Source organism: Notamacropus eugenii, chromosome 5 (genome assembly GCF_028372415.1).
Source record: "Notamacropus eugenii isolate mMacEug1 chromosome 5, mMacEug1.pri_v2, whole genome shotgun sequence".
Classification (NCBI taxonomy): domain Eukaryota; kingdom Metazoa; phylum Chordata; class Mammalia; order Diprotodontia; family Macropodidae; genus Notamacropus; species Notamacropus eugenii.
Window position 1 is genome coordinate 241,356,719 of NC_092876.1, and position 20,022 is coordinate 241,376,740.

The following is a 20,022-nucleotide window of genomic DNA, read 5'->3' on the forward strand; positions in this document are numbered from 1 at the left end:
AACAAGAGAGATACTTGAATTGACTGCAGATAAGAAATGAACAGTAAAACAGGGAAGGATACTCCTCTGTAACAGATTCCTCTTCCCCCAAATCAAACTCAATGCCCATCTTGATCAGTCTGGTTTGATCTCATCATCTTATGACTTCTTAGACTTAGAGTTATAGCTAGATGCTACTGTGGATAGAGCTTTGAACCTGGAGTCAAGAAGACTTAAGTTCCAATCCAGCCTCAGATAGTTACTGACTTTGTGACCCAGTGCAAGTCATTTAACCTCTTTCTGTCTCAGTTTCCTCATGTAAGGTAGGGACAATATTATCACCTACCTTCTAGGGTTGTTGTGAGCCTAAAGGATAACATTTGCAAAGTGCATTGCAAATCATAGCTCTATATAAACATTTATATAGATTACATACAAATGTGTGAATATAATTTTACTTGTTATACTGACCTTGCTGAATCCTCTTGAGAAGATGCCATTAGTCATCTGGGCCAAGCACGTGCACATTGCTACAGTTCCTCTATTTTTGTGATTGTTACTATGCTTGGATTTATATTCTTAATGTCTTTCAGGTTGGAAATGCCTCCTAGAAATGTTTCATTTGACTTTTTAGGACAGAGTTGCTTAACCTACTTTCACGTCGTGGACACCTTTGGCAATGTGATACAGCCTGTGGACCTCTTCTCAGAATGATGTCTTTAAAAGCGTAAAATAAAACACTTAGGATTACAAAGGAAACCAGTTCTCTTGAAACATAGTTATTATGTTCTCTCTCTTTCTCTCTCACCCCATACGTATCTATATAGATATATCTCTAACATATCTTTCTATCTTTATATGTCATCAAAAAAATATTGATGGGTTTTTTTAGACAGGCATTTATGTACATACACATGGCATGTGCGACACACACACACACATACAGTATCCCAAAAATATTAGTGTGGTTTTAAGATTTTTGGTTTTTTTGTAATAATTTTTAAAGCTGCACTAAGACTTTTGGAATACTCTATATAATCATATATGTACATATACATGCAGGTAAATATATAAATGTATATGTGTGTCTCATAATTTTTACATATTTTTATGGCTAGATGTATACATGTATACATTATGCACATATCAAATGCACATGGATACATTTTGATAATGCACATATGCACACATACTAATGCAATATAAGTCTACTTCAGTATAGATGTATGTGCATATATACATGTACACAGGTGTATACATGTATGTAGGCATATATATGTATATACATATATACATACACACACACATAGATAGATAGGCAGGTCCAATTGCACAGTAGGAATCAGTGTGATCTGTAACTACTCTTGCCAACATCCTTAAAGAGAATGAAGCAGTAATACTTTTCTAATCGAGGTTTTTCTTCTCTTCTTCCTTAGTTTAATTTACACAGCTATCCTACTTGATGTTAATTATATAGTCTTGAAAACATAATGTGTACTCATTATTGTAACAGGAGAAAGATGGAAATGATATTTAATAGTACTATAATTTTAGGTATTATGTATGAAGTCAGTGTTTTATCAGTTTCCATAGTGCCTTTCAGAATAATTCATTGATACTCAAATGTGTAGACTGCACTTTAATATGTAAACTTAGTCTTTGCTTCTAAATCAGTGTAATTTTTGTAGAATTGGAAAGTGCCCTTTTCAGGGTAATGGCTTAAGATGAATTTTATTTTTAATCTTTTCACATTAAGATTAACCAGCAGTAGTAGGTCCCATCGAGTCTATTCCCATCATTCTCTGGTTCTCAGTATTTTTTTTTGTCAGGTGTGAGTGGATGGATGGCAATATCTTCCCTGAGTAACTATCAAGGGTGAACTTCCCAGGGTTTTGTGTTTTAATCAAATAAAACTAATAACAAATTTAATCATTAGATTGTAAGCTTCTTGAGTGCAGGCACTATCTTTTACCTCTTTTATATCTCCGGCACTTAGAACCATGTCTTGCATGTAATGCTTAATTGATTATATAGCTTATAGCTATTGATGAATATAGCTTATTGGTTGATGAATCTGATGCTTACTATTCAATTATCTGCCAAAGCACCTTTCTGAGTGCTGCGAGGAAACAAAGATAAAAAATAAAATGGTTCCTATCCCTACAGAATTTATGAAGTGGTAGAATGGGGATAGATGAGACATATCTATAAATGATTGTAATGCAAATTTAGAATGATTATGGTTATATTCTAGGATTCTCTTGGATCTAGGACTCCTTCCATTGCAGAATGCAACCCATTCATCAATTCCTGTCTTGTGTGGCTCTGTCCTCCCATAAATTTTTTATAGAGCATACATTGAAAGTGCTGAGGACCTTCCTTTTGTTCTCCTGATATTGGAGGGGCACTCTATGGACTGTGTAGAAGTTGTCTTTTATTCTTACATCAAGACCGGCCACTGCTTTTTGAGTCATATATTTCTCTGATGATGTTCATATCTTTCAAAAATGTTGTTAAAGTTTTTATTGTAATTTTCTGTTTCTTACATCTCCGTAGTTATCCCAAATATCCCTCCCCATCCCTCCAAGAGCCATCCTATATAGCAAATACTTTATTTTAGAGGAACAAAATCAGCACAATTGATCATTTCATAGAAAAACTCCCAAAACCTGTGCAGTGTGTAACACCTTTAGACTTAACTCCTCCACAGAGGGGTGAGTCGGAAGTGTCCTTTCATATGTATGTCTTCATTTTGTATGATCTTTAGAAATTTTATTTTTTGGGGGGTGAATAGTTGTTCTTTCAGTTTCCATTGTTACTCTGTATATTGTTTTCTTGGCTCTGCTCATTCCACATAGATCTTCCATTGCTTCCTTGTACTCTCTGCAAACATCATTTCTTATAGCACAGTAATATTTCATTACATTCCCATACCGTAATTTGTTTAGACATTCTTCAGTTGATGGACATCTGCTTTGTTTCCAATTCTTTACTCTCACTAAAAATGCTGCTGTAAATATTTTGGAGTATATGAGCACTTTCTTCTTATCAATGACTCCCTTGGGGTATGAGCCCTATAATGAAGGTTAGAGGGCATGGGCATTTGAGTCCCTTTATCTACATAATCTCAAATTGTTTTTCCAAATGGTTGGATCATTTCACAGCCCCTTCAGAACTGATTATTGCCATTTTTTTCCAATTTACAGGGTGTGAGGTGCAACCTCAAGGCTGTCTTGATTTACATTTGTTTTATTTTTAGTGATTTGGAGTATTCTTTCATGTGGTTGTAAATATTTTGCACATCACCTTTCCTATGAAATTCATCATTTGTAATGTGTTGCAGCCTGTTCATGCCCCAAGTCAATCAACCAACCAACCAACGTGGATTAGTACTAGGCACTGGCACATAATAGGCACTTAATAAATACTTTTTGATTTGTTGCCCTTTGGGTGATCCTCTACTTCAATCCTTCAGAGACTCCAGTGTTTCATGAAAAGCCATGTATCAGCAGAGGAATATTGGTGGTTTGATTTTTTTTTTTAAACATCTTTACTTTAGGGGGAAAGCTTAAGGTCATTTTGAGAACTGTACAAGTTCTTATGGATAGTCTAGCTCACATTTTTCCACCTGTTCTGGACCCAGATCATAATCCCTTTACGCTGTCTGTCCTAGATATATGTAGGTGTGTGCATGAACATCCAGTGCACATATATACATGTGTGTGTACATATATGTATGTGTATGCATACATGCATGTGCATATATGTATATGTCTATATATTTCATAGTAGAATATAACTTTTATCATATAATAATTAATTAAAAAGTTTTGAGAAGCCACTTTGCTTAGTCTTTATTGACCTAATTGTTTACCCTCCCTGGACCTCACTCTCATCATCTGTAAAGTGAGATGATTGGATTAAATAATCTGATCTTCCTTCCAGTTATAGATCTGTTTTCTGGAAGAGAACAATTCCACCTTAAACATTCTTCTCCAACTCTGTGACTCTCTTATTAAAATCATAAAACATCTCAAAAGAGTAACACTAGAGAAAACTTTCTCTGATTATTTGTCTCAAAAGAAGTATAAAATGAGGAGGTCATATTGTCATGGACTGGGCAAGATTTAGGCCAATCTGCTTGAATATGGTAATGAAATGGAATGTTTATACTCTATTAAACAGTTAACAGGAGGAGATTTAGAAGTTGGAACAAGGGAGAGGATTTGAAAGCAGGAAAGGATGTTCATCAAAGATAAAGCATTGAATTGGGTTGAGCCCCTCATGTAGCATGATTTATGCTTCTGGTCTGTGCTCACCATCGGGAGGGTGGAGCTCCAGCCCCTCTTGTCCTGTTTTTTTGTCCCCAGGTAACTAAAAAGTTACTCAGTGCTTAGCACTATGCCAAGCACAAGTAAGTGCTTAGTAAACGTCCCTTTTAAGGGAGAAAAGGGGCACTAAAGATAGTGCTTCCTCATATACCATACAAAGGTGTTTGCCTCTGTTTGGGGAACAGTTCCATTGGCCAGCCAAAGTCAAAGAGGGATTTCATATAGAGTAGGAGGTCTTTCAGATACTACTAATTGCATTTGTATTAAGGAGTTCACATAGCATTTTACAATTTATTATCATTTTTCAAGTAGACAAAGCAAATGTTTAGATCTTTTTCATGCCTTATTTTTCTGCAACTTTTAAAATTATGTACTTCAACAAAGAATAGTAAAAGAAGTGTAATTGTAAACTTCTGTTAAGTACTATTTCTTTTCAAGAAAAATACTGAATGAGAAGATAATTGTGAAGTACATAGCACAGTGCCTGCTTATTGACTAATTTAAACTTACCCACTCTCAGTTTTCTTATTTGTAAAGTTAAGAGATTCGACTCAACGATCTCTGAGGTCTCTTTATTATGAATGTTATAAGCAACCCAGGTTGCAAGCTCTTTGAGGCTGCTGTGGTGTTAAAGAAGCCATGGAAACTCTGGATTACAAGTATGTCAAATGTTAGCTCTGGGGGCCACATTTGGGAGAGAATATTTCTTTGGCCTCTCCATTGTCAGTATGTAGGCAGCATGGTGCAATGGTGAGAGTCAGAGCCTTGAGCTAAAAATTCTGGCTCTGATGATATTGTCAAGATGGCCTTAGTTTCCTTATTTGTAAAATAAGTTCCTTTGTCTTAGATGACCTTTTAGCTCTTTTTCAACTATGAACTATGTGCATGAACACACACTTTGACCTGGATCTACGGTATTGTGGGGAAAGTGGGAGCATTGTGAAGATGTTCCCTAGCATTTTGGCTAAGAGTACTAGTGAAACCAACTGGTTGCTTGATTTGAGAAATTAGAGATAGACTTTCATGCTCTCTTTTCCCTGTCCCAGTCCCCTTTTAGCTCCTTTTTAAGTGTTGTCTTTTTTAAGTATTGTTTTTCTTATTTGTATCTCCAGTCTTAGCATAGCTCCTAAAACCTGGTAAATATTTAATAAATGCTTGTTACCTGCCTCCCTGTTGGGGAAACTGGTAATGAGAAATTTTGTGTCCTAAAGATTGGTTCAAAAAGAGCTGTTGCTGCTGTCCTTTCCTGGCTACTTTCAGCATGTCACTTAATCTCTCTAGGTCTGTTTGTCTTCTATAATGGAAGGTTGGATTCAATAACCTGTATAGACCCTTTCCAGCTCCTAATTTGTGGTTCTCTGTGTGGGGGAAAATAGGGTATGGTACTTGCAGACTGTGATTTTGTATGTTCTTTCAGCCTCGGGTTGGGCAAAATAAATAAATAAATCTGTTTTATTGCTTGGGCTAGGAGTCCTGTCTGTCCTTTGAAATAGGTGTGATGTGATTCCTGAAATTCCTTTTCCAAGCTTTTGTTTCTACAGTCTGCTTAGGTTTAAGAATGCAAATACTCTTGGAAGTGTTGACATTCAATTTTGCCCAAATGACTGATAAGGGAATTGGATAAAGGAAGAGTTTGATTATCCTTAAATTCAGTGAGACTAAGTGGAAAGTTAGTTTTGGACTGGGGACCCTGAATAGCTACTAAAGATTTTAATAGCTTTTCCAAGTTGTCCTTCCTTCCTTCCTTCCTTCCTTCCTTCCTTCCTTCCTTCCTTCCTTCCTTCCTTCCTTCCTTCCTTCCTTCCTTTCTTCCATATTTTTATTTTGTTAAATATTTCCCAATTACATGTAAATAAATTTTAACAATCATTTTGAAAAATTGAGTTTCAAATTCTCTTTCCCTCTAGCCCTCCCCTCCAAGAATGCAAGCAATTTGATAGTGATTACACATACAAAACATATTTCTACATTAGCATGTTATAAAAACAGACAAAAAATAATGTTTAAAAGGATGCTTAAATCTGCATTTGGAGTTCATCAGTTCTCTCTCTGGAGGTAGATAGTATTTGTCATCATGGGTCCTTTGGAATTGTCATGGATCGTTGTCTTGATCAGAGTAGCTAAGTCCTTCATAGTTGATCATCCTTACAATATTGCTATTCTGTTCTTGAACCATCATCCAGAAATGGGTATAGGCAATAGATTTGCCAAACAGCAGCTGGCTCTGTACCCAGTGTTTGCATAGGGATCCCCTGTAATCTTTTTCTGACCACATGCTAGGTCTCCTTTGAGAAGCTGCTACTGCTTCTGTCACCACCAGCTGGTCCAATTATTGGTGTTTCATCAGGAGGCTTTAGGTCAGCTTCTACCTCCTTGTCGTAGATGTCTCTTTCCAACTACTTAAGTTATCTGGAAGAATGTCTCCCTTTGACCTTTAGTTGGCTCTGCCACTCCAGAACTCAGTTTGGGGTATTAATTTAGTTATTTGGAGGAGAATGTTGGGAGAACTCAGTTGAGTGCTTTCTCTACTCCACCATCTTGGCCTTGTTTGTTTTCTTTAGAGTGTTATTATTATGTAAATCATTCTCCTAGTTTTGTTCACTTAACTCTGCATCAGTTCAAAGAAGCCTTCCCAATTTCCAGAGAATTCAATTAAAATTCAACAAAGTTTGTTCACTTGAGATAGTGAAGCACAAGGAAACAGTCTCTGTCTTCAAGGAGTTTATATTCTAGTGGGACAATGAGATCACAGAATGGTAGTCATCCAGCTCAGCCTTCTCATTTTGAAATAAGGAATCAGGTGGGAAGACTGTTTTGTTTTGTTTTGCTTTTTTAATGATCTAGGACTTTAGCTACAGACTCTATATCTAAGTCTGCCCTATTTGGCTACATGGTACAGTAGATAGATTACCAGGGCAGGAGTCAGGAAGACTTGAACTCATTTAAGGTACTTACTGACTCAGTGACCCTGGATAAGTTACTTAACCTCTGTTTGCATCAGTTTTCTTATCTGTAAAATGGGGGTTATAATATTACCCAAGGTTGTTGTGAAGATCAAATAAGGTAATTATAAAGTATTTAGCATAGTGCCTGGCACATAGTGAACACTGTCATTTATTTATTTGTTTGCTTATTTGCCTTGTAGCTTTTGCTGCTTAAAAATAAAGAGGAAGGTAGGAGTCTGCTTGGTAAATGGGAAGATTTGGTCATGCAGTCAGATGCAATGCACTGGATATGGAAACCTGCTTTCTACTCTCAGCTCTGTTACTCATTAGCGACCTGTCCTTCAAATAGTACATAACCTCATTGTATCTTAGTTCCCTGTTTTGCAAAATGAAGATGTTAGACTAGGTAATGACTAAGGTCCATTCCATTTCTAACATTCCGTGACAAGCTATGGCTCAGCCAAGGGTACAGAGGAAGTGACTGAGCTGAAACTTGAAGCTTGAACTTTTAACTCCAAATCCAGAACCTTGCACTACATCTGCCCGCTTGACCAAACAGTTCTCCAGAACTTGCCGTATGCCAAGCAGACTCTTCCTTCCTCTTTATTTTCAAGTAGAAAAATTGAGTGGGTGAAAAGGAGTAAATGGGCAGACAGTAATTATATAGTCATGGCCTAGAAAACAAAGGATAGGTTACAACCTGTGATGTTCCCTACTGCCAGAAGTAGACTCCACTCTGTCCTGACTCATTTCTTCCTATTGAAATCTCCACTTTAATTATTCAAGGTCCAGTTCACTTCCTTCAGAAAGCTTCCCTGATTCCCCTCTGCCATAAGTGATCCTTCTCTCCTCCTAGCTCTTTATAAGTGGACTTCTCCTAAACACTTAATCAGTATCTAACCTGTATTATATTTCTACTTCTACTAACTTTCTGTTATATAATTTCTACTATATATTCTTATGAGAAAACATTTACTGAAGGATGTGACATTCTTTGTCACATATGTAGTGATAGTGAGTGGGTGAGTGTGCCCCATATATGTAGTAAAATCTCCATGTATAAGGGGAAATAGCAAAGAAACCCATTTATCCAAATCTAAGAAATGATTTTATTTCTTATTTCTCTAAGATCTTATTTCTCTAAGAAATTAGAGAAATATATATATACATACACACATACATACATATATACACATTCATATACATATATACATATGTACACACATATATGACAGTGCAAAGTGAAGCAAGCTCTCCCACTGGGAGGAAAGTAACAATTCAACCAAGAGAGAGTGTCTTGGATCTCCCCCACATGGAAACTCCAAGCAGTTTCTAGAGTAGTGAGCTGGGAATAGGGACATGATAGAGCTGGCCACCTCTCATGTCTTCCTGAAGCCTTTTCTTTCAGCAATATGAAGTAGAGTTGGCCTCTTCCATTTCTGTCAGAGCTGAAAGTGAGGGGCACCAGAAGCAACCCAGTTTTATGAAGACCCAAACTTGATGAATCCCCTGCCAAGGACAACTTGAAGTGGGCCTCACAAAAGTTTGAGCTCTCATGAGCTCTGCCCTGCCCCTCACACAGGGCAGGGCAAGGCATTCATCTCACCAATAAGGCTCAGAGCATCCTATATCCATGGGCTTTGGGACAGGACTTATGCATAATATATAAATATATTTACTTCAAAGGTATCAGAAGCATGTCTCTAACAATAGCACCCTCTTACTTCAGGTTCAGTGCTGGGATGAAGTGCACAACTCAAGTCATTGAACACTTAACACAAGGTTTACTTTGCTCTGACAGAGCCAGAATATGCAAGAAAGATACAGTGACACTTGGCTACTCTAGATGGTCTCTCGGCCTCCCCAGCCCCACCCCTTATCTTCATATGGAAATTGCATCTAGTCAGCATTTCAGGTTAACATTGCTTCTATGATACTAGCTCTGAGACCCAAGGCATGCCACCCACCCAGGGCAAGTCTGTCTCAGTTTCCTCAACTGTAAAATGGAGATAATATCGGCTACTCACAGCATTGTTGCAAGAGTCAAATAAGATATCTGTAAAACACAAAATGTATAGTGTCTGGCACATAGTAGGTGACTGATAAATACTTGTTCCTCTCCCCCCCTTTCCCAGTGGGTTTCAAAATCCATAAATTCTGAATGGCCTGGATTCCACATACCTAGGACTGCTTATTTCCTTATGACCAGGAAGCTTTGTCAGGGAAGCTGGGCCAGTATCCTTGGCCAGTCAAGTCTCAGAGGCAGCTTTGTCTTTTTGGCAAAACTTCTTCATGTTGTGGGTAGGAGGAAAGAAGCCGCACCAAGGAAATGCTGATCTTATTACAAAAGAGTACTGTGCTTTTCTTCCCCACCCTCCATTTCTGCCTATGGCGTCTTTGTGGATTTCTTTTTCTTCCTCTTTTCTAGAAAAGTTGGCCAACTAAAAGAACTTAAATTTTTATAAGTTCCTGAAAAATTATGGTAGGTTCACTTCTGGCTTGAGGCTACTAGATGACTTGGGCACAAGTCATTTAACCTGGGTGTCTCAGGTATCTAATAATCTGAGTTGCAGAGAAAATGCTGTTCTGCGTTGGTAGAGGAAATTAGTTAACAGGGGCCCCCTACACTGATGAAGTTATGACTCGGTTTAAAAAAAGTAAATGCATCATTATATAGCAGAGTTCATTCTACTTTCATGGGGCATTACTGAGAATACCATGGAATTTCAGGTTTTCAGCAAACATTGCCATTATTCTAGATAGGTAGCCATGGGAAATATTCCAAAGACAACCTGGAAGAATCCCTTGGTTATGTAGTTGTATGTATCTGCTCAGCATTGATTCCCATGGATGACCTCATTATAGACTGTGATCATTATACACCTCATTATAGACCTCATTAAAGCTGTGATCATTTCTTCTTTTAAAAGGTGGAAGGATTCTCTATCAACCCGTCAATTGACTAACTTGCTTCAATGTATCAGTTTTAAGGATTCGTTAAGGTAAGTTGAGTTGAAATAATTAGATGCTTTCAAAAAATTTTTGCATATATGTAAGACTGAGAGCATATGGAGTATCAAATCAGAGTTGGAAGGTATGTTCAGAGTCATGTAGACCCAGAATTCTTTTTAGAGCATTCCTAGGAAGTTGACCTTTAGGCCATACTTAAGACCTCTAGTGAGGGGGGAACACATTATCTTTTAGGACAACCTTTTACACTTGGCCAACTGTGGTAGAAGTCCAGAATCCTACTGAGATCAACATTAGGCATTTGTTTAATATAAAATCTAGTTAGCTAGCTAGGTAAAACATTTATTAAGCATTTACCATGTACCAGGAACTGTGCTAAGCACTGGGAATACAGATATGAGCCAACAGTTCTTTACCCTCGAGAAGCTTACATTCTAAGGGGGAAAGGCAATAATACATCCAGGGGAGCTGGAACAGGAGAGGGAAGTACACCCTCAGGTGGAAATGACTGGGCATCTTAAAAATAAGTCACATTTATGTGGAACTTACAGATTTTACAAAGCACCATTTTCACGACAACTCTGTTAGGTCGATATTGCAGACATTTTCTCCAGTTTGCAAACGAAGAAACTTAGGCTCAGATGAGTTTTGGCGACTTACCTGGGCTTCATTAGGTAGTGACGATTGTGGTTTGAACCTGGGTCTCTCCTGACTCTGAGTCTTTCGTTCTTTCTGCTTGTAATACATCAGTGGTGACTTACCTGTAGAAGAATTCCATCAGAGCATTGAATTCCTGTTTGGTGGCCTTGCTTTGCTCTTATAGTTGAATTTTTTTCATAAAATTGAGTTTTGGCTTCTCCCACCCTCCATTTCCTTTTGGTTTTATGCAGCCTTCCTTTACCTCCATTAGTATGGAGGTGATAATTAGTATTACTACATTGGGGTGAAAGGGCACCCCCTTGAGAGGGCTAGATTGTAAAATTCGTGGATGTGTCAGACCGTCAAATTAATTTATGCTGGCATTTATCAAAGGAGAAAATTCATTTTGGATAGGTTTTTATTATTTTTTAGATTTTTAAATAATGCTTCCTACTCTTGTCAGTTTTTAAAAATAACCCTCTAGTATAACCCTCTAAAAATGACAGTCATACCAGCATGTTTGAATAGAATTGTAAAGTGTAATTTTCTTGATAATGTCACATTCAGTTGTTTTAATAAATTGGGCCTTCAAGTAACAATTTACCTTTTCTCCAAGTTTAATTTCCATTTTGTTTTTTTCTTTTGAAAGCAGAGAAAACATTGGTTTTATTTGATGCAAGATTCCAACTGGTGCACTCCCTTTAGAATTAAATTATTCCTTTAAGATGATAGGACATAGAACAGCCCTTGTACATAAGAATGATTGTTTATTAAAAATCAAAATGAATCTTTCTGTATCTCACAGGAGAAGGAAAAAATAGGACCATTAATGGGTAGTTTTTACTTTCTGTTTACTTTTTTAACTGATGAAACAATCTTCTGGAATTAATAAGCAAAGAAACACCCATCAATTTTCATTAGCCCTTAAGTTGGATTCCTGTTCTTGCCACATTGTGAAAGTCAAAGAAAAGCTGTCACCATGAGCAAATTGAATCCTAAAGCAGTTCCTCACCTGTTTCTTGTAAGAGTTGCCTTTCTGTTAGTTAAACTTAAGTATATTTGTATTGCTAAGTTCATTTGGGTAGAGTGTAGTTCTGATGTGAGAGTACAGGCTTTGATCTCCATGCATGCCAGTTATTTTTGCATGGAGAGAAACTCTGCTCTGTGGCCATTAGTGGTCTCACAAATGCTTATTGCTTTTCTTTTCCTTTTTTAAAAATGCTTTTATTGATATGTTTTGTACATCATCATAGGTATCACTAAAGTCCCTCCTCCTTCCCCTCCCAGAGAGCTATCCCGTATAACAAAGAGTATATCTTAAAGAGAAAAAAAATCTGCACAATTGATTGATACATAGGAAGAGCCTGAAAACATGTGCAATTGTGTGGACCTCCCTTCTCCATGAAGGATGGAGTTGGGAGTGTCTTCTTGTACCTTCATTTTTTAAAATAATATGTTACTTTTTCCAATTGTATATAAAAACAATTTTTAACATTTGCTTTTTAAAATTTTGAGTTCCAAGCTCTCTTTAATTACCTTCATCCCCCTTTCTGATATGGTAAACAATTTGATACAGGTTATACATGTGTAATCTTGTGAAACATTTCTGTTTTAGTCATGTTGTGAAAGAAAATACAAACACTGTCCCCTCCTTCCCCCAAAATGAAAAAAGGAACGTGGAAAAATATTATGCCTCGATCAGCATTCATACTTCTATCCTTCTCTGGAGGTGAATAGCACTTTTTCATGAGCCCTTTGGGATTGCCTTGGATCATTGTATTGCTGAGAAGAGCTAAATCATTCACTGCAGTTAATCTTTATAATTTTCTTATGTTTACTTTGTTTTTTGTGGTTGTTCTTTCCATCCACATGGCAGTCATTGCATCATGTAGAACTTTCCATACTTCTCTGTATTTATCACATTTATCATTTCTTACAGCACAGTAGTATTCCAGTACATTCACTTACCACAATTTGTTTAGCTACTCCCCAATCAATGGGTATCTGCTTTGTTTCCCCTCCAGATCTCTTCTATCACAAAAAGTTCTGTGACAAAAATTGGGAGTATATGGAGACTATTTTTTATCGATGGCTTTCTTTGAGTACGTGCCCAGTTCATGAAGTCTCTGGTTCAAAGGGTATGAATATTTCATTCCCTTAATTTGCATAATTTCAAATTGTTTTCCCAAATGGCTGGGTCATTTCACAGTCTCACCACCAGTACATTAGTGTGCTTGTCATTTCACAACCCCTTCAACATTTGCTGTTGTTATTTTTTGTTGTCTCTGCCAGCGTCCAGGATATGAGTTTTGACTTTGCCTTTGTCTCTTACAGTGATTTGGACCATTCCTTCATGTGGTTGTTAATATTTTTCAATTCTTTTTTTGGGAATTGCTCATAACCTTATCTTCTAGAGAATGACTATTAGTCATAGGTGTTTTTTAATTGCTTGTTATGTATGTTGCATGCAAAACCCTTATTAGAGAAATTCAATGTATTTTTTCCCCCATTTGACCATCTCCCTTCTTATTCTAGGTTCATTCATTTTGTCCCTGCAAAGGTTTTTATTTTTATGTAATCAGAGTTATCCTATTTTATCCTTTGTAATCGCCTCTCTCTCTTGTTTGGTTAAGAATATTTCTTTGGCTCATAACTGTGAGAGGTATAAGATCTGCTTATTTTTTTACAGTATAATCTGTGATATTAATGCCATGTATTCATTTTGAATGTCATGTGGAATATGATATAGTATAGTCTGTTGGTCTAAGCCTGATTTCTCCCTGAGGCTTGTCAGTTTTCTTACAAAGAGGACCAGGTGATGGACTGGCCCTCCTGTAAACCCAGTACCAGAAAGACAATGCAAAATCTAGGTCCTGAGCAGGATCAGCAAATGCCCTATTTGAATGTAAATGTGAATAAATGTTACACCTCCATATGTTTCAATTTCCTTATGTATGAAATGGGCCAGTCTCAGGCCCTCCCAACTTTAGATTTGTCATCTTATGACCCATGTCAGTGTCATCAAATGCTACACAGCAGAAGTGTGAGATGGAGTTTTAAAGTTAGAGAGATGACAGGTTGTAGAAAGTCAGTTGTGGAAAGTATTGTGGAAAGTGCCAGGCCAAGGAGTTGGAACTTTTCATTTATACATAAGGAGACTTTGCCCAATGCTATACTGGTAGCTAGCATCAGAAGAGGCTTTGGACCTTGAATTCTCTGGCTCCCCAGCCAGTGATCACTTTTGCTTTTGTGCCATATTTTGTGCTCTGCTAATAGATTGGGGGTGGAAGGCTTGCCCTCAGGAAATGAAAAGGGAACATTTGGTCTTCATTCTTTCCAGCTTCCTATATCACTTTTCATATTCCTGTTTAGTCAACATTATTTCATTTCCTTTTGAAGTCATTTGGAATAGGATCTCGGTTTTCTTCTTTTGCCCATCACCTTTTCAGTCACCTTCCTGGCTCATTATCCCCCTTCCCATTATTTAATCACTATCCCAATTTCTCTCCTCATTTTAGGAGCCTTCCCTTGCTTACCCTCATTCCCTGTGAATCATCAGATGTGAATAGTCATGCTTGTATTTGTCAGCCTAGATTGTGTTAGAACGCCTCTTTGGCAGAAGTCATGCTTTCTGAGCCAGATTTTGTGGCTCAGATTTCTACTCATGGTGAATGTGGCAGAGGTTTTGAATGAACAAAGAATCCTCGATTATGGCATTTAGGTTGGAAACTGTCAGAGAATAGAGACTAACCACATCTTTAATTTAGCAGGCATTTAGAAAGTACTTTTTTTTTTGAGGGCATCCTGTTAGACCTTGAGGGATATAAAAAAAGTGAATATCCTATGCTCAAGGAGCTTCAAAGCTAGTACAGAGATTAGGGACCTCCAAGAAGGTTTATTAGAGGAAAAAATTGCTATTGTACTTAGGATAATGTTATGAATAAATATTAAATATTAGCAACTAGTGGTGATGAGAGAAGCAGGTGATACACACAGTGCTTAGAGGTAATCATCCTCATCACTGATTTTGATAATGCATTATATGTATCATTTCATTTGATCTTTTCAAGGTCTATGCTGTGGTATTGACATTTCCATTTTTCATGAAAGGACAATGAGGTTTGAAGAAGTAATGGTACCTGCCCATTGTCATATATCTAGTTAGTACAAGTGTCAGAGGGAGGGTGTGAATGCAGATCTGTGGTGACTCTAAGTACAGGACTCCAGCACCTCTAAGTTCAACTGATCCAGTTCTCCATCTTAATGCAAAGAATGTGACTAATTGATAGTTAAATTAGTGGTGCAGTGGATAACATGTTCAGCCTAGAGTCAGGAAGACCTGAGTTTGAATCCAACCTCAGACACTCAGACCCAGGGCAAGTCATTTAATCTCTCTGTCTGCCTGGCTTTCCTCATCTGTGAAAGGGGTATAATAATAGTGCATACCTCCCATGGTTATTTTAAGGATTCAGTGAGTTAATGATTATAAAGTGCTTAGCACAGAGTACACATCATGAGCACTCTATTAATGTTACTTTTTGACTTTTTTGATATTTTTATAATGCTAATTGTTGGCTATGAGGTGTATTAGACACAATGCTTTGTTAGAAAGGGTTGATCAGTAAATTTATATGGTGGTCATCTTTTTAAAAGTTTAAATTTTAACTATTTAATTTCTATTATGCTTTTTAGATGGGGCAGTGTAATTACTTATATAGTAAATTGATCTTACCAAAATGTTTTACCATCAGTGAGATTCTAACGATGATTTCATTTTCCAAATTAATATTCCAGAATAACCATAGAAACAATGAAGATATGAAAAACATAACTGTTGTATCTTAGTACCATGTCTGCTAAATCTTCTTGGAGAGGACCTCGTTTTCTCATCAGATTTCACACACACACACACACACACACACACACACACACACACACACACACACACTTACACACCCTTTTCTATGCCATTATCCTAACACTGGTGAGAAGACTAAGTGCTCAGGGGAGAGCTGGGGACCCCTAACCAGAACAGTCTATCAGCAGGGCACAAATAGTGAAATGGAATGTGTGTTCTACTTTGCTGTAATTTTATCTTTCTTGGATACAAAATTAAGAACATATAATTATTACATTTTGGGGGAGGGAGAGGTTGAGCTCTACTATCAAGTTTGTGCAACAGTAGAAAGAAGGGCTGGGCTTGGCAATGAGAACGTTTGAGTTTGAATCCCTGGCCCTGATGCACATTATCTGTCTAAACACCAGCAAGTTGGTCAGCAAGCATTTATAAAGGATTTACTATGTGTCCAGCACAGTGCTGAGCACATAAAGGCCAAAACTCCCTGACCTTGAGAGAGTTTCACATTCTAAAAGGAAAGACAGTATGCAAATAACTACGTAATTACCCTTCCCATTGTGAAAATGTTTGACAGTTCAATAAATGTTTAAATGTCTGTTTAGGCAGTATGGTAGCCAGAGTGTTGAATATGACGCAGACTTTGCTCTCAAGGGCCAGTCTCTCAACCTCTCTAGCTCTCAGTTGTAAAATGAGAGTACTGATGAGATGATTCCTAAAGTCCTAGTCATCTGTAATGATCTTATGGTACTATACAGGAGGAGTGTCTTGAGACCCACATGTACAAATAACTGTGATATAAAGGAGAATGTGATGAGGCAGAACTCAGACCAGAGTGCTCTGTGGAATCTGAGGAAAAGAAAGGGCTCACTTTTAGCTGGCAAGTTGAGAGAGAGTTTCATGGAGGAGGAGAGACTTGAGTGGGGTCTTAAAGGAATGTTACTGTAATTTAAATGTTGGTGAGCCCCATTCTATAACTCTTGGAAAGCAAGCCTATTTAGACTTGTGAAGGTTAACTTTTTCCAGGTTTATAGGAGAGACTTAGTCACTGAAATGAATTTTTATTGCTTGACTAAGAATGATTCCCAATCCCAACATGAGAATTGACACTGGGAAAGCAAATGAGATGTCCAAAGGAATGAACCTACAGGATGAAGATAGGTAAGAAAAATAAAATTACATGAAAGTGATGATTTGAGGGAAGCAGGGAGAGGAGTAGAAAAAACTTCGGGTGGCCTTTATTTTTGTTTGTCAGTGAATAGTAAAAAAAAAAAATAAGCAGAAGACTTTAAAGAAAAGTCAGTAACTTCTCCAGGAATGAGATGTTGCCATTCTATGAAGCCCTCCCTATCTTTCAGGGTTTCCTGTTCATCATGCTGCATAACGTTCCCCATGTCAGAAGCTGATGCACATCACCAAATGCTCCAATTCTTAGGACTTTATCAATGAAATGATAGATTCTTCTTCCACATTTCCTCATCTGTCCATTCTAGTTCTGTTGTTAAAACTCAGGATTTCTTTGGTTATTCCTATTTCTTCCTTGATGAATTCTGGATGCTTCCTAAAGAATTATGTCTGTCTGGATGAAGAGGACATAGCTGATAAGTGACCTCATGACTCAAAAGAGTTTCAGTGAATGTGATAAAGGCGAGGGAGAATTCAGGGCAAGTGTGAGGCACTTAAGTATAAACTAGAACTAAGGTAGAGAAAGTTTATCTCGTATGTCTGTGTCTTATTCTCCCCTAAATTTGCTCCTTGGACGCAAAGCTGAAGCAGATCTGAATAACATCTTAAGAAGCAGAGACATCACCTTCCCAACAAATGTCCATATAGTCAAAGTTATGGTTTTTCTAGTAGCAATGTATGACTGTGAGAGTTGGACTGAGGAAAGCTGAATACTGCAGAATCAACCTTTTCAAATTGTGGTGCTGCAGGAGACTTTTGAGAATCCCTTGGACAGCAAGGGGATCAAATTAGTCAATACTTAAAATATTCACTGATTGTTCACTGGAAGGACAAACACTGAAGATGAAGCTGAAATACTTTGGCCACATAATGAAAAGACAGGTTTCACTGGAAAAGACATTGATGTTGGGAAAGGTTGAAGAGAAAAGGAAGAAGGGATAAGAGAGGATGAGATGGATAAATAGTGTTATGGAACCTATGCACATGAGTGTGGACAGACTTTTCAGAGATGGTGGTTGATAGCAGGGCCTGGTGCACTATGTATGGCCCATGAAGTCATGAAGAATCAGATTCAATTGAACAAACCAAAACCAGTAATAGACACTGTAACATATTCTGCTTGCTGCTTTTACCTAAGCATTCTGATTTTACCCTACATATTTGAAAAAAGCCAAAGATTAGCTGGAAATACACAAAACTTAAATAAGAAAAGGTAGACTAAACCTTTCTGAATGTTGGAGATTTTCCTAACTCGGGGTGCTGCACTGTTGTAATTGAATTGGTATTTTTTGGTGTGATTTAAACTCCATAACATGGTTTCAAGAAGGACTCAAGGACCATTGTATTTCCCTTAGGCTAAATGTGAGCTAACTGCTCATCTGGATGTGTCTGATTAAATTTTCAGCTTCTGAAGTGGGAAAAGAAAGGGGAACAGGGTAGAGAAAGGTAAGACCTGAGGGAAATTTATATTTGTCCTTTTTGGATGGGAGGAGAGAGTCAACAAGATATATTGCCATCCATAGTAACATCCATCAGTGTCACTTCCACATTGGGGCTCTCTCGTGTGTCTCGCCCAGACTTATATTTTAGGAGAGCCTCAGTCATAATTCTTTACTTCATTCCTTATTATCGCTTCCTTACCACAGTCTTTACCAGCTTTTCTTGCTGTCATGTCTCTGTCATTATTCTGCATGGGATGTGCCTTTAAACTTGGCTCAGATCTTGATTCCTTGGATCATATCTATATCTCCACCTTGGAGGACCATACGGCTTCCTCCTCTGACTGGTGAGTTCTTCCCCAGAACCTGCATGCCACCCATGATTACTCCTGACCCAGCCAGTCCAGCCCCTAAATGTATGTACTTCTCTTCCGATTTGCCCTTTTTTACTTTCCTTCCCCCCTCCCTGCATTTATCAGCTTTTTAATCAGTCTCTTCTCTTCCCCCATAGAATTTAAGCTACTTGAGGGGAGAGAATATCTTTCTTTTTGTTTGTATTTAAATTCTCAGTGCTTGGTAGGGTGCCCAACCCATGGAAAGTGCTAAATAAGTGTTTTATCTATGTATCTATTAGTATATTCTCTGACAGCCCTATTCATTATCCTTGTACCTTTCTGCATCAGAATTCTCTTTCTTGACTAGCACTTACCATTATGTGTCCTCTACCTGTTAAAATGGAAGCTGCCTGAGGATAGGAGCTATTTTTGCTTTGTCTTTGTTTCACCAGTGCTTGGCATATACTAAGTGTTTAATAAATTTAATAAATTTTAATAAATTTTAATAAATTTAATAAATTTTCTTTCATTCAAACCTGGTTTAAAAACCTCTTAGCTTCGGGGATGCCATCCAAGCGATCTAGCAGCCTCCAGTACAGTTCTCTAACAAATGCCAGAGTGACTTTTTTTTCAAAGCAGGTATTTGAGGAGCTCTAATCGTGTCACTAGGACAATACTGTTACTCCGATGGCGTATGGATCTTGATCCTTCTCTGAATTCCTATGGCACTTAGCAGTCTAGCACATAATGATAGTCTGTTGTCACACCACCCTACCCTCCCCCCAGCCCCCGCCCCAATTCATACCTTCCCAATTTAATTGTAAAGTATGGGATCTACTTCTTTGACCTCAGTCATATCTCTCATATTGCCTAACGCAATGCTATTACATGTGGAGAAGGTGCTAAAATATCTACTTCTTTGGTGTGTTCATCAACTCTATCCCTAGGACTGTGTGAACAGTAGACATGGTGTGTGGTAGAAAGAACACTGGCCTGACAATCAGATCACCTGAGTTTGAAGTTAGATTGAAGGATGGAATGAGCATTAATTAAGTGCTTACTGTGTACCAGGCACTATGCTTAGTACTTTACAAAATGATATAACCACCTTGGGAAGGGGGTGCTTCTTCTTAAGTCTTCCTGACTCAAGGCCTAGAGCCCTATCCACTATGCCACCTGGCTACATAAGCAAACCACTTTAATGTTGCAAAGCCTCATTTACCTCAATATAAAAATGAGGGGCCTCTACTTCACAGGGTTCTTAGGAGGATAGGACTTTTGAAACAACAAAGCACTATATTAATGTGACCTGATATTAATCACACGCTCTAGTCTTTTATTTGT

At 37.7% G+C, this 20,022-nt stretch overlaps 1 protein-coding gene across 8 annotated transcripts in view; it reads left to right on the top strand.

Moving 5' to 3' along the window:
* OSBPL6 (oxysterol binding protein like 6) overlaps positions 1-20,022 on the top strand; it is a 265,398-nt gene that overhangs the window by 54,994 nt on the left and 190,382 nt on the right. For all 8 annotated transcript variants that reach the window (XM_072612433.1, XM_072612440.1, XM_072612438.1 and 5 more), the window contains one exon: positions 10,186-10,257. The gene's annotated coding sequence lies outside the window, so the exon portion shown is untranslated. The remainder of the gene's footprint in view (positions 1-10,185; positions 10,258-20,022) is intronic.